Source organism: Somniosus microcephalus, unplaced genomic scaffold (assembly GCF_052327205.1).
Source record: "Somniosus microcephalus isolate GS21.2 unplaced genomic scaffold, FLI_Smic_1.0 unresolved_chr4, whole genome shotgun sequence".
Lineage (NCBI taxonomy): Eukaryota > Metazoa > Chordata > Chondrichthyes > Squaliformes > Somniosidae > Somniosus > Somniosus microcephalus.
The window spans coordinates 6,859,485-6,874,458 of NW_028225182.1; the positions used below are offsets into that span (position 1 = coordinate 6,859,485).

General features: G+C 40.7%; 7 non-coding genes across 7 annotated transcripts; all 7 read right to left on the reverse strand.

The window, feature by feature from the left end:
- Positions 1 to 882: 882 nt before the first annotated feature.
- On the reverse strand, positions 883 to 954 carry trnav-aac (transfer RNA valine (anticodon AAC)). The gene has a single exon. It is a non-coding gene; the product is annotated as a tRNA-Val (tRNA).
- A 1,977-nt stretch (positions 955 to 2,931) lies between these two features.
- trnav-aac (transfer RNA valine (anticodon AAC)) lies at positions 2,932 to 3,004 on the reverse strand. Its single transcript has one exon. It is a non-coding gene; the product is annotated as a tRNA-Val (tRNA).
- A 1,977-nt stretch (positions 3,005 to 4,981) lies between these two features.
- trnav-aac (transfer RNA valine (anticodon AAC)) lies at positions 4,982 to 5,054 on the reverse strand. Its single transcript has one exon. It is a non-coding gene; the product is annotated as a tRNA-Val (tRNA).
- Positions 5,055 to 7,031: 1,977 nt separating this feature from the next.
- trnav-aac (transfer RNA valine (anticodon AAC)) lies at positions 7,032 to 7,104 on the reverse strand. Its single transcript has one exon. It is a non-coding gene; the product is annotated as a tRNA-Val (tRNA).
- A 2,308-nt stretch (positions 7,105 to 9,412) lies between these two features.
- Positions 9,413 to 9,484, reverse strand: trnav-aac (transfer RNA valine (anticodon AAC)). The gene has a single exon. It is a non-coding gene; the product is annotated as a tRNA-Val (tRNA).
- Positions 9,485 to 11,461: 1,977 nt separating this feature from the next.
- On the reverse strand, positions 11,462 to 11,533 carry trnav-aac (transfer RNA valine (anticodon AAC)). Its single transcript has one exon. It is a non-coding gene; the product is annotated as a tRNA-Val (tRNA).
- Positions 11,534 to 13,510: 1,977 nt separating this feature from the next.
- trnav-aac (transfer RNA valine (anticodon AAC)) lies at positions 13,511 to 13,583 on the reverse strand. Its single transcript has one exon. It is a non-coding gene; the product is annotated as a tRNA-Val (tRNA).
- Between the last annotated feature and the right edge of the window lie 1,391 nt (positions 13,584 to 14,974).

A 14,974-nucleotide genomic window follows, 5' to 3' on the forward strand; every position in this document is an offset into this window, starting at 1 on the left:
TCATTGCTTGAGAGAGCAGCGATCTGGGGCAACATTTGTAAAATTTAACGGGACCGGCTATTTCACAGAAAAAACCGATTCTCTCACATGATGTTTTCAGACCACACACTGACTGATCTTTGCTAGGCCCCAAGTGGATGATCTGACACTTGCCCGCGTTGAGCTCCATTATTCACTGGTCAGGGGAGATTTAATAGAGGTGATCAAAATTAAGGGGGAAACCGTTTCCACTGGCAGGAGTGTCAGCAGGGCTATGGGGGAAGAGCAGCGGAGTGGGACTGATTGGATAGCTCTTTCAAAGATGCAATATGAATTCCTCATTTTAACCTGCAATTGATAGATTTAAGTTAACCAACGGTACTAAGGGATCATTGAAGTCTGTGAGACACTTCATAACTGTTTCTATTATCATTAATCAACCCACAACATTTTGTTGCACACTGCAGGAATTGCTAACATGTATACCGGATGACAGTCAAACTTCAATAACTTTTTATAGAATCATAGAAAATTGCCTGAACCCCTGTGGTTAATGAAGGGAATTTTAATGGTTGAGTTCCGTATACACCTTGGAATTCTGGAAAACATGGTTTGTAGTTTGCAGAAACGTGGCTTAGATCTGCTGTTGTGAACCGAGGTAAAGCTGCAGGATCCTTGAATAATCTTTCACAATTCAACTGAAAGCAGCCGGAATGTGCAACTTTGAGAGGGGCTGTCTGCACGGTCAGGGCTGGAAACGGAAGTGAGCGAGCGAAACCGTAGTGTTCTGTGTGTGTGTACAACTGTACAGAATAACACAAATGTAACAGGACTTTGTTACATTGCATAACAAATGCGAATTGATCCATTTTTCTACGATTTAAATGAACATGATTTACAAAATGTTTCTGCTCGGTTTCGAACCAGGACCTTTCGCGTGTTAGGCGAACGTGATAACCACTACACTACGGAAACGCTGGATAAAACAGTCGCCTTTGGCTATAAATCTATGAATCTATGAAGAAAGTTATTTAAGTTTGACTGTCACCCAGCAAACATGTTACAATTTCCTTCAGTGTGCAACACACATTTTTGTTCGTTTTAATACAATTAATAAGATTCTCACAGACTTCAATTGTCTTTGTCAGAACTGAAATCCCTGACTGGGAATCAAACCTGATTGTTTTCAATGATGATTGGATTGTCCTATGAGGAGAGATTGAGTAGATTGGGCCTATAATCTCTGGAGTTCAGAAGTACGAGATGTGTTGTCATTGAAAGGTACAATTTTCTTGGAGGGCTTGAAAGGATAGAAGCTGAGAGGTTGTTTCCCCTGGCTGGAGAGTCTAGAACTGGGGGGCAGAGTCTGAGGATTAGGGGCCGGCTATTTGAGACTCAGATGAGGAGACATTTCTTCACTCAGAGGCTTGTGATCTTTGCAATTCTCAACCTCAGAGGGCAGTGGATGCTCAGTCATTGAGTATATTCAAGCATTTGAGAGTCCTTTTACATAGAATACAGAAAGTTAACTTTTGTGAGCTCTTCCTTTATATTGAGCGCTGTCTCCTTCTTTAATCGTTGTCAGCTTTCGCTTGGCGGTTACTTCGCAGCACCAACTTCTTTGAAAGTTCGAACTCTGTCTCACCGCGGGCGCAGTCTGGGCTTTTTTCAATCCCCTTCAACACCGAAACACATTATAGCAGTGATTTTAATTTAGTAGTGTGATATTTTTCGAGGCACCATTAAATGATTCAATAATTTATTCCTATCAGTGTTGCAGGCTGGGTTCGATTCACGGTTAGGGAAGAAATTTTGATATCACCGTTTCTTATTCATGAATGCGATGTAATTTTATTAAATTAATTACATGCATCTAATGTGAATAAATAAGAACTGCTTTAATCACCATTAATTAACCGGTAACTTTATTTTGCGGAATGAAAGACATAATAATATTGTTACTGAGGGACAGTCGAAACTTCATTCATTTATTTTGCTCTTTGCATCTCCTGAACTGTTAACCCATATCTCATTTTACACATTGCATTTCAGGAGAATGGTTTAAAATGTTCATTGCTTGAGAGAGCAGCGATCTGGGGCAACATTTGTAAAATTTAACGGGACCGGCTATTTCACAGAAAAAACCGATTCTCTCACATGATGTTTTCAGACCACACACTGACTGATCTTTGCTAGGCCCCAAGTGGATGATCTGACACTTGCCCGCGTTGAGCTCCATTATTCACTGGTCAGGGGAGATTTAATAGAGGTGATCAAAATTAAGGGGGAAACCGTTTCCACTGGCAGGAGTGTCAGCAGGGCTATGGGGGAAGAGCAGCGGAGTGGGAATGATTGGATAGCTCTTTCAAAGATGCAATATGAATTCCTCATTTTAACCTGCAATTGATAGATTTTAGTTAACCAACGGTATTAAGGGATCATTGAAGTCTGTGAGACACTTCATAACTGTTTCTATTATCATTAATCAACCCACAACATTTTGTTGCACACTGCAGGAATTGCTAACATGTATACCGGATGACAGTCAAACTTCAATAACTTTTTATAGAATCATAGAAAATTGCCTGAACCCCTGTGGTTAATGAAGGGAATTTTAATGGTTGAGTTCCGTATACACCTTGGAATTCTGGAAAACATGGTTTGTAGTTTGCAGAAACGGGGCTTAGATCTGCTGTTGTGAACCGAGGTAAAGCTGCAGGATCCTTGAATAATCTTTCACAATTCAACTGAAAGCAGCCGGAATGTGCAACTTTGAGAGGGGCTGTCTGCACGGTCAGGGCTGGAAACGGAAGTGAGCGAGCGAAACCGTAGTGTTCTGTGTGTGTGTACAACTGTACAGAATAACACAAATGTAACAGGACTTTGTTACATTGCATAACAAATGCGAATTGATCCATTTTTCTACGATTTAAATGAACATGATTTACAAAATGTTTCCGCCCGGTTTCGAACCGGGGACCTTTCGCGTGTTAGGCGAACGTGATAACCACTACACTACGGAAACGCTGGATAAAGCAGTCGCCTTTGGCTATAAATCTATGAATCTATGAAGAAAGTTATTTAAGTTTGACTGTCACCCAGCAAACATGTTACAATTTCCTTCAGTGTGCAACACACATTTTTGTTCGTTTTAATACAATTAATAAGATTCTCACAGACTTCAATTGTCTTTGTCAGAACTGAAATCCCTGACTGGGAATCAAACCTGATTGTTTTCAATGATGATTGGATTGTCCTATGAGGAGAGATTGAGTAGATTGGGCCTATAATCTCTGGAGTTCAGAAGTACGAGATGTGTTGTCATTGAAAGGTACAATTTTCTTGGAGGGCTTGAAAGGATAGAAGCTGAGAGGTTGTTTCCCCTGGCTGGAGAGTCTAGAACTGGGGGGCAGAGTCTGAGGATTAGGGGCCGGCTATTTGAGACTCAGATGAGGAGAAATTTCTTCACTCAGAGGCTTGTGATCTTTGCAATTCTCAACCTCAGAGGGCAGTGGATGCTCAGTCATTGAGTATATTCAAGGATTTGAGAGTCCTTTTACATAGAATACAGAAAGTTAACTTTTGTGAGCTCTTCCTTTATATTGAGCGCTGTCTCCTTCTTTAATCGTTGTCAGCTTTCGCTTGGCGGTTACTTCGCAGCACCAACTTCTTTGTAAGTTCGAACTCTGTCTCACCGCGGGCGCAGTCTGGGCTTTTTTCAATCCCCTTCAACACCGAAACACATTAAAGCAGTGATTTTAATTTAGTAGTGTGATATTTTTCGAGGCACCATTAAATGATTCAATAATTTATTCCTATCAGTGTTGCAGGCTGGGTTCGATTCACGGTTAGGGAAGAAATTTTGATATCACCGTTTCTTATTCATGAATGCGATGTAATTTTATTAAATTAATTACATGCATCTAATGTGAATAAATAAGAACTGCTTTAATCACCATTAATTAACCGGTAACTTTATTTTGCGGAATGAAAGACATAATAATATGGTTACTGAGGGACAGTCGAAACTTCATTCATTTATTTTGCTCTTTGCATCTCCTGAACTGTTAACCCATATCTCATTTTACACATTGCATTTCAGGAGAATGGTTTAAAATGTTCATTGCTTGAGAGAGCAGCGATCTGGGGCAACATTTGTAAAATTTAACGGGACCGGATATTTCACAGAAAAAACCGATTCTCTCACATGATGTTTTCAGACCACACACTGACTGATCTTTGCTAGGCCCCAAGTGGATGATCTGACACTTGCCCGCGTTGAGCTCCATTATTCACTGGTCAGGGGAGATTTAATAGAGGTGATCAAAATTAAGGGGGAAACCGTTTCCACTGGCAGGAGTGTCAGCAGGGCTATGGGGGAAGAGCAGCGGAGTGGGACTGATTGGATAGCTCTTTCAAAGATGCAATATGAATTCCTCATTTTAACCTGCAATTGATAGATTTTAGTTAACCAACGGTATTAAGGGATCATTGAAGTCTGTGAGACACTTCATAACTGTTTCTATTATCATTAATCAACCCACAACATTTTGTTGCACACTGCAGGAATTGCTAACATGTATACCGGATGACAGTCAAACTTCAATAACTTTTTATAGAATCATAGAAAATTGCCTGAACCCCTGTGGTTAATGAAGGGAATTTTAATGATTGAGTTCCGTATACACCTTGGAATTCTGGAAAACATGGTTTGTAGTTTGCAGAAACGGGGCTTAGATCTGCTGTTGTGAACCGAGGTAAAGCTGCAGGATCCTTGAATAATCTTTCACAATTCAACTGAAAGCAGCCGGAATGTGCAACTTTGAGAGGGGCTGTCTGCACGGTCAGGGCTGGAAACGGAAGTGAGCGAGCGAAACCGTAGTGTTCTGTGTGTGTGTACAACTGTACAGAATAACACAAATGTAACAGGACTTTGTTACATTGCATAACAAATGCGAATTGATCCATTTTTCTACGATTTAAATGAACATGATTTACAAAATGTTTCCGCCCGGTTTCGAACCGGGGACCTTTCGCGTGTTAGGCGAACGTGATAACCACTACACTACGGAAACGCTGGATAAAACAGTCGCCTTTGGCTATAAATCTATGAATCTATGAAGAAAGTTATTTAAGTTTGACTGTCACCCAGCAAACATGTTACAATTTCCTTCAGTGTGCAACACACATTTTTGTTCGTTTTAATACAATTAATAAGATTCTCACAGACTTCAATTGTCTTTGTCAGAACTGAAATCCCTGACTGGGAATCAAACCTGATTGTTTTCAATGATGATTGGATTGTCCTATGAGGAGAGATTGAGTAGATTGGGCCTATAATCTCTGGAGTTCAGAAGTACGAGATGTGTTGTCATTGAAAGGTACAATTTTCTTGGAGGGCTTGAAAGGATAGAAGCTGAGAGGTTGTTTCCCCTGGCTGGAGAGTCTAGAACTGGGGGGCAGAGTCTGAGGATTAGGGGCCGGCTATTTGAGACTCAGATGAGGAGAAATTTCTTCACTCAGAGGCTTGTGATCTTTGCAATTCTCAACCTCAGAGGGCAGTGGATGCTCAGTCATTGAGTATATTCAAGGATTTGAGAGTCCTTTTACATAGAATACAGAAAGTTAACTTTTGTGAGCTCTTCCTTTATATTGAGCGCTGTCTCCTTCTTTAATCGTTGTCAGCTTTCGCTTGGCGGTTACTTCGCAGCACCAACTTCTTTGTAAGTTCGAACTCTGTCTCACCGCGGGCGCAGTCTGGGCTTTTTTCAATCCCCTTCAACACCGAAACACATTAAAGCAGTGATTTTAATTTAGTAGTGTGATATTTTTCGAGGCACCATTAAATGATTCAATAATTTATTCCTATCAGTGTTGCAGGCTGGGTTCGATTCACGGTTAGGGAAGAAATTTTGATATCACCGTTTCTTATTCATGAATGCGATGTAATTTTATTAAATTAATTACATGCATCTAATGTGAATAAATAAGAACTGCTTTAATCACCATTAATTAACCGGTAACTTTATTTTGCGGAATGAAAGACATAATAATATGGTTACTGAGGGACAGTCGAAACTTCATTCATTTATTTTGCTCTTTGCATCTCCTGAACTGTTAACCCATATCTCATTTTACACATTGCATTTCAGGAGAATGGTTTAAAATGTTCATTGCTTGAGAGAGCAGCGATCTGGGGCAACATTTGTAAAATTTAACGGGACCGGCTACTACACAGAAAAAAACTATTCTCTCACATGATGTTTTCAGACCACACACTGACCGATCTTTGCTCGGCCCCAAGTGGATGATCTGATACTTGCCCGCGTTGAACTCCATTAATCACTGGTCAGGGGAGATTTAATAGAGGTGATCAAAATTATGGGGGAAACAGTTTCCACTGGCAGGAGTGTCAGCAGGGCTATGGGGGAAGAGCAGCGGAGTGGGACTGATTGGATAGCTCTTTCAAAGATGCATCATGAATTGCTCATTTTAACCTGCGATTGATAGCTTTTAGTCAAACAACGGTATTAAGGAATCATTGAGGTCTGTGAGACACTTCATAATTGTTTCTATTATCATTAATCAACCCACAACATTTTGTTGCACACTGCAGGAATTGCTAACATGTATACCGGATGACAGTCAAACTTCAATAACTTGTTATAGAATCATCGAAAATTACCTGAACCCCTGAGGTTAATGAAGGGAATTTTAATGGTTGAGTTCCGTATACACCTTGGAATTCTGGAAAACATGGTTTGTTGTTTGCAGCAACGCGGCTTCGATCTGCTGTTGTGAACCGAAGTAAAGCTGCAGGATCCTTGAATAATCTTTCACAATTCAACTGAAAGCAGCCGGATTGTGTAGCTTTGAGAGGGGATGTCTGCACGGCCAGGGCTGGAAACGGAAGTGAGCGAGCGACACCGTAGTGTTCTGTGTGTGTGCATAACTGTACAGAATAACACAAATGTAACAGGACTTTGTTACTTTGCATAACAAATGGGAATTGATCCATTTTTCTACGATTTAAATGAACATGATTTACAAAATGTTTCCGCCCGGTTTCGAACCGGTGATTTTTCGCGTGTTAGGCGAACGTGATAACCACTACACTACGGAAACGCTGGATAAAGCCGTCGCCTTTTGTTATAAATCTATGAATCTCTGACGAAAGTTATTAAAGTTTGACTGTCACCCGGCAAACATGTTACAATTTCCTTCAGTGTGCAACACACATTTTTGTTGGTTTTAATACAATTATTAAGATTCTCACAGACTTCAATGGTCTTTGTCAGAACTGAAATCCCTGACTGGGAATCAAACCTGATTGTTTTCAATGATGATAGGGTTGTCCTATGAGGAGAGATTGAGCCTATAATCTTTGGAGTTCAGAAGAACGAGAGGTGTTCTCATTGAAAGGTATAATTTTCTTGGAGGGCTTGAAAGGGTAGAAGCTGAGAGGTTGTTTCCCCTGGCTGGAGAGTCTAAGGATAAGGGGCCGGCTATTTGAGACTCAGATGAGGAGACATTTCTTCACTCACAGGCTTGTGATCTTTGCAATTCTCAACCTCAGAGGGCAGTGGATGCTCAGTCATTGAGTATATTCAAGGATTTGAGAGTCCTTTTACATAGAATACAGAAAGTTAACGTTTGTGAGCTCTTCCTTTATATTGAGCGCTGTCTCTTTCTTTAATCGTTGTCAGCTTTCGCTTGGCGGTTACTTCGCAGCACCAACTTCTTTGTAAGTTCGAACTCTGTCTCACCGCGGGCACAGTCTGGGCTTTTTTCAATCCCCTTCAACAACGAAACACATTATAGCAGTGATTTTAATTTAGTAGTGTGATATTTTTCGAGGCACCATTAAATGATTCAATAATTTATTCCTATCAGTGTTGCAGGCTGGGTTCGATTCACGGTTCACAGAATCACAGAAACCCCACAGTGCAGATAGAGGCCATTTCGGCCCATCGAGCCTGCACCGACACATATCCCACCCGATCCCTGTAACCCCTACACCAACACATATCCCACCCTATCCCCGTAACCCCACGTATTTAATCCCCCTAACACTAAGGGTCAATTTATCATAGCCAATCAACCTAACCCGCACATCTTTGGACTGTGGGAGGAAACCGGAGCACCCGGAGGAAACCCACGCAAACACGGGGAGAATGTGCAAACTCCACACAGACAGTCACCCGATGCCGGATTCGAACCCAGGTCTCGGGCGCTGTGAGGCAACAGTGCTAACCACTATGCCACCGTGCTGCCCCTGGTTAGGGAAGAAATTTTGATATCACCGTTTCTTATTCATGAATGCGATGTAATTTTATTAAATTAATTACATGCATCTAATGTGAATAAATAAGAACTGCTTTAATCACCATTAATTAACCGGTAACTTTATTTTGCGGAATGAAAGACATAATAATATGGTTACTGAGGGACAGTCGAAACTTCATTCATTTATTTTGCTCTTTGCATCTCCTGAACTGTTAACCCATATCTCATTTTACACATTGCATTTCAGGAGAATGGTTTAAAATGTTCATTGCTTGAGAGAGCAGCGATCTGGGGCAACATTTGTAAAATTTAACGGGACCGGCTATTTCACAGAAAAAACCGATTCTCTCACATGATGTTTTCAGACCACACACTGACTGATCTTTGCTAGGCCCCAAGTGGATGATCTGACACTTGCCCGCGTTGAGCTCCATTATTCACTGGTCAGGGGAGATTTAATAGAGGTGATCAAAATTAAGGGGGAAACCGTTTCCACTGGCAGGAGTGTCAGCAGGGCTATGGGGGAAGAGCAGCGGAGTGGGACTGATTGGATAGCTCTTTCAAAGATGCAATATGAATTCCTCATTTTAACCTGCAATTGATAGATTTAAGTTAACCAACGGTACTAAGGGATCATTGAAGTCTGTGAGACACTTCATAACTGTTTCTATTATCATTAATCAACCCACAACATTTTGTTGCACACTGCAGGAATTGCTAACATGTATACCGGATGACAGTCAAACTTCAATAACTTTTTATAGAATCATAGAAAATTGCCTGAACCCCTGTGGTTAATGAAGGGAATTTTAATGGTTGAGTTCCGTATACACCTTGGAATTCTGGAAAACATGGTTTGTAGTTTGCAGAAACGTGGCTTAGATCTGCTGTTGTGAACCGAGGTAAAGCTGCAGGATCCTTGAATAATCTTTCACAATTCAACTGAAAGCAGCCGGAATGTGCAACTTTGAGAGGGGCTGTCTGCACGGTCAGGGCTGGAAACGGAAGTGAGCGAGCGAAACCGTAGTGTTCTGTGTGTGTGTACAACTGTACAGAATAACACAAATGTAACAGGACTTTGTTACATTGCATAACAAATGCGAATTGATCCATTTTTCTACGATTTAAATGAACATGATTTACAAAATGTTTCTGCTCGGTTTCGAACCAGGACCTTTCGCGTGTTAGGCGAACGTGATAACCACTACACTACGGAAACGCTGAATAAAACAGTCGCCTTTGGCTATAAATCTATGAATCTATGAAGAAAGTTATTTAAGTTTGACTGTCACCCAGCAAACATGTTACAATTTCCTTCAGTGTGCAACACACATTTTTGTTCGTTTTAATACAATTAATAAGATTCTCACAGACTTCAATTGTCTTTGTCAGAACTGAAATCCCTGACTGGGAATCAAACCTGATTGTTTTCAATGATGATTGGATTGTCCTATGAGGAGAGATTGAGTAGATTGGGCCTATAATCTCTGGAGTTCAGAAGTACGAGATGTGTTGTCATTGAAAGGTACAATTTTCTTGGAGGGCTTGAAAGGATAGAAGCTGAGAGGTTGTTTCCCCTGGCTGGAGAGTCTAGAACTGGGGGGCAGAGTCTGAGGATTAGGGGCCGGCTATTTGAGACTCAGATGAGGAGACATTTCTTCACTCAGAGGCTTGTGATCTTTGCAATTCTCAACCTCAGAGGGCAGTGGATGCTCAGTCATTGAGTATATTCAAGCATTTGAGAGTCCTTTTACATAGAATACAGAAAGTTAACTTTTGTGAGCTCTTCCTTTATATTGAGCGCTGTCTCCTTCTTTAATCGTTGTCAGCTTTCGCTTGGCGGTTACTTCGCAGCACCAACTTCTTTGTAAGTTCGAACTCTGTCTCACCGCGGGCGCAGTCTGGGCTTTTTTCAATCCCCTTCAACACCGAAACACATTAAAGCAGTGATTTTAATTTAGTAGTGTGATATTTTTCGAGGCACCATTAAATGATTCAATAATTTATTCCTATCAGTGTTGCAGGCTGGGTTCGATTCACGGTTAGGGAAGAAATTTTGATATCACCGTTTCTTATTCATGAATGCGATGTAATTTTATTAAATTAATTACATGCATCTAATGTGAATAAATAAGAACTGCTTTAATCACCATTAATTAACCGGTAACTTTATTTTGCGGAATGAAAGACATAATAATATGGTTACTGAGGGACAGTCGAAACTTCATTCATTTATTTTGCTCTTTGCATCTCCTGAACTGTTAACCCATATCTCATTTTACACATTGCATTTCAGGAGAATGGTTTAAAATGTTCATTGCTTGAGAGAGCAGCGATCTGGGGCAACATTTGTAAAATTTAACGGGACCGGCTATTTCACAGAAAAAACCGATTCTCTCACATGATGTTTTCAGACCACATACTGACTGATCTTTGCTAGGCCCCAAGTGGATGATCTGACACTTGCCCGCGTTGAGCTCCATTATTCACTGGTCAGGGGAGATTTAATAGAGGTGATCAAAATTAAGGGGGAAACCGTTTCCACTGGCAGGAGTGTCAGCAGGGCTATGGGGGAAGAGCAGCGGAGTGGGACTGATTGGATAGCTCTTTCAAAGATGCAATATGAATTCCTCATTTTAACCTGCAATTGATAGATTTAAGTTAACCAACGGTACTAAGGGATCATTGAAGTCTGTGAGACACTTCATAACTGTTTCTATTATCATTAATCAACCCACAACATTTTGTTCTACACTGCATGAATTGCTAACATGTATACCGGATGACAGTCAAACTTCAATAACTTTTTATAGAATCATAGAAAATTGCCTGAACCCCTGTGGTTAATGAAGGGAATTTTAATGGTTGAGTTCCGTATACACCTTGGAATTCTGGAAAACATGGTTTGTAGTTTGCAGAAACGTGGCTTAGATCTGCTGTTGTGAACCGAGGTAAAGCTGCAGGATCCTTGAATAATCTTTCACAATTCAACTGAAAGCAGCCGGAATGTGCAACTTTGAGAGGGGCTGTCTGCACGGTCAGGGCTGGAAACGGAAGTGAGCGAGCGAAACCGTAGTGTTCTGTGTGTGTGTACAACTGTACAGAATAACACAAATGTAACAGGACTTTGTTACATTGCATAACAAATGCGAATTGATCCATTTTTCTACGATTTAAATGAACATGATTTACAAAATGTTTCTGCTCGGTTTCGAACCAGGACCTTTCGCGTGTTAGGCGAACGTGATAACCACTACACTACGGAAACGCTGGATAAAACAGTCGCCTTTGGCTATAAATCTATGAATCTATGAAGAAAGTTATTTAAGTTTGACTGTCACCCAGCAAACATGTTACAATATCCTTCAGTGTGCAACACACATTTTTGTTCGTTTTAATACAATTAATAAGATTCTCACAGACTTCAATTGTCTTTGTCAGAACTGAAATCCCTGACTGGGAATCAAACCTGATTGTTTTCAATGATGATTGGATTGTCCTATGAGGAGAGATTGAGTAGATTGGGCCTATAATCTCTGGAGTTCAGAAGTACGAGATGTGTTGTCATTGAAAGGTACAATTTTCTTGGAGGGCTTGAAAGGATAGAAGCTGAGAGGTTGTTTCCCCTGGCTGGAGAGTCTAGAACTGGGGGGCAGAGTCTGAGGATTAGGGGCCGGCTATTTGAGACTCAGATGAGGAGAAATTTCTTCACTCAGAGGCTTGTGATCTTTGCAATTCTCAACCTCAGAGGGCAGTGGATGCTCAGTCATTGAGTATATTCAAGGATTTGAGAGTCCTTTTACATAGAATACAGAAAGTTAACTTTTGTGAGCTCTTCCTTTATATTGAGCGCTGTCTCCTTCTTTAATCGTTGTCAGCTTTCGCTTGGCGGTTACTTCGCAGCACCAACTTCTTTGTAAGTTCGAACTCTGTCTCACCGCGGGCGCAGTCTGGGCTTTTTTCAATCCCCTTCAACACCGAAACACATTAAAGCAGTGATTTTAATTTAGTAGTGTGATATTTTTCGAGGCACCATTAAATGATTCAATAATTTATTCCTATCAGTGTTGCAGGCTGGGTTCGATTCACGGTTAGGGAAGAAATTTTGATATCACCGTTTCTTATTCATGAATGCGATGTAATTTTATTAAATTAATTACATGCATCTAATGTGAATAAATAAGAACTGCTTTAATCACCATTAATTAACCGGTAACTTTATTTTGCGGAATGAAAGACATAATAATATGGTTACTGAGGGACAGTCGAAACTTCATTCATTTATTTTGCTCTTTGCATCTCCTGAACTGTTAACCCATATCTCATTTTACACATTGCATTTCAGGAGAATGGTTTAAAATGTTCATTGCTTGAGAGAGCAGCGATCTGGGGCAACATTTGTAAAATTTAACGGGACCGGCTACTACACAGAAAAAAACTATTCTCTCACATGATGTTTTCAGACCACACACTGACCGATCTTTGCTCGGCCCCAAGTGGATGATCTGATACTTGCCCGCGTTGAACTCCATTAATCACTGGTCAGGGGAGATTTAATAGAGGTGATCAAAATTATGGGGGAAACAGTTTCCACTGGCAGGAGTGTCAGCAGGGCTATGGGGGAAGAGCAGCGGAGTGGGACTGATTGGATAGCTCTTTCAAAGATGCATCATGAATTGCTCATTTTAACCTGCGATTGATAGCTTTTAGTCAAACAACGGTATTAAGGAATCATTGAGGTCTGTGAGACACTTCATAATTGTTTCTATTATCATTAATCAACCCACAACATTTTGTTGCACACTGCAGGAATTGCTAACATGTATACCGGATGACAGTCAAACTTCAATAACTTGTTATAGAATCATAGAAAATTACCTGAACCCCTGAGGTTAATGAAGGGAATTTTAATGGTTGAGTTCCGTATACACCTTGGAATTCTGGAAAACATGGTTTGTTGTTTGCAGCAACGCGGCTTCGATCTGCTGTTGTGAACCGAAGTAAAGCTGCAGGATCCTTGAATAATCTTTCACAATTCAACTGAAAGCAGCCGGATTGTGTAGCTTTGAGAGGGGATGTCTGCACGGCCAGGGCTGGAAACGGAAGTGAGCGAGCGACACCGTAGTGTTCTGTGTGTGTGCATAACTGTACAGAATAACACAAATGTAACAGGACTTTGTTACTTTGCATAACAAATGGGAATTGATCCATTTTTCTACGATTTAAATGAACATGATTTACAAAATGTTTCCGCCCGGTTTCGAACCGGTGATTTTTCGCGTGTTAGGCGAACGTGATAACCACTACACTACGGAAACGCTGGATAAAGCCGTCGCCTTTTGTTATAAATCTATGAATCTCTGACGAAAGTTATTAAAGTTTGACTGTCACCCGGCAAACATGTTACAATTTCCTTCAGTGTGCAACACACATTTTTGTTGGTTTTAATACAATTATTAAGATTCTCACAGACTTCAATGGTCTTTGTCAGAACTGAAATCCCTGACTGGGAATCAAACCTGATTGTTTTCAATGATGATAGGGTTGTCCTATGAGGAGAGATTGAGCCTATAATCTTTGGAGTTCAGAAGAACGAGAGGTGTTCTCATTGAAAGGTATAATTTTCTTGGAGGGCTTGAAAGGGTAGAAGCTGAGAGGTTGTTTCCCCTGGCTGGAGAGTCTAGAACTGGGGGGCAGAGTCTGAGGATAAGGGGCCGGCTATTTGAGACTCAGATGAGGAGACATTTCTTCACTCACAGGCTTGTGATCTTTGCAATTCTCAACCTCAGAGGGCAGTGGATGCTCAGTCATTGAGTATATTCAAGGATTTGAGAGTCCTTTTACATAGAATACAGAAAGTTAACGTTTGTGAGCTCTTCCTTTATATTGAGCGCTGTCTCTTTCTTTAATCGTTGTCAGCTTTCGCTTGGCGGTTACTTCGCAGCACCAACTTCTTTGTAAGTTCGAACTCTGTCTCACCGCGGGCACAGTCTGGGCTTTTTTCAATCCCCTTCAACAACGAAACACATTATAGCAGTGATTTTAATTTAGTAGTGTGATATTTTTCGAGGCACCATTAAATGATTCAATAATTTATTCCTATCAGTGTTGCAGGCTGGGTTCGATTCACGGTTAGGGAAGAAATTTTGATATCACCGTTTCTTATTCATGAATGCGATGTAATTTTATTAAATTAATTACATGCATCTAATGTGAATAAATAAGAACTGCTTTAATCACCATTAATTAACCGGTAACTTTATTTTGCGGAATGAAAGACATAATAATATGGTTACTGAGGGACAGTCGAAACTTCATTCATTTATTTTGCTCTTTGCATCTCCTGAACTGTTAACCCATATCTCATTTTACACATTGCATTTCAGGAGAATGGTTTAAAATGTTCATTGCTTGAGAGAGCAGCGATCTGGGGCAACATTTGTAAAATTTAACGGGACCGGCTATTTCACAGAAAAAACCGATTCTCTCACATGATGTTTTCAGACCACATACTGACTGATCTTTGCTAGGCCCCAAGTGGATGATCTGACACTTGCCCGCGTTGAGCTCCATTATTCACTGGTCAGGGGAGATTTAATAGAGGTGATCAAAATTAAGGGGGAAACCGTTTCCACTGGCAGGAGTGTCAGCAGGGCTATGGGGGAAGAGCAGCGGAGTGGGACTGATTGGATAGCTCTTTCAAAGATGC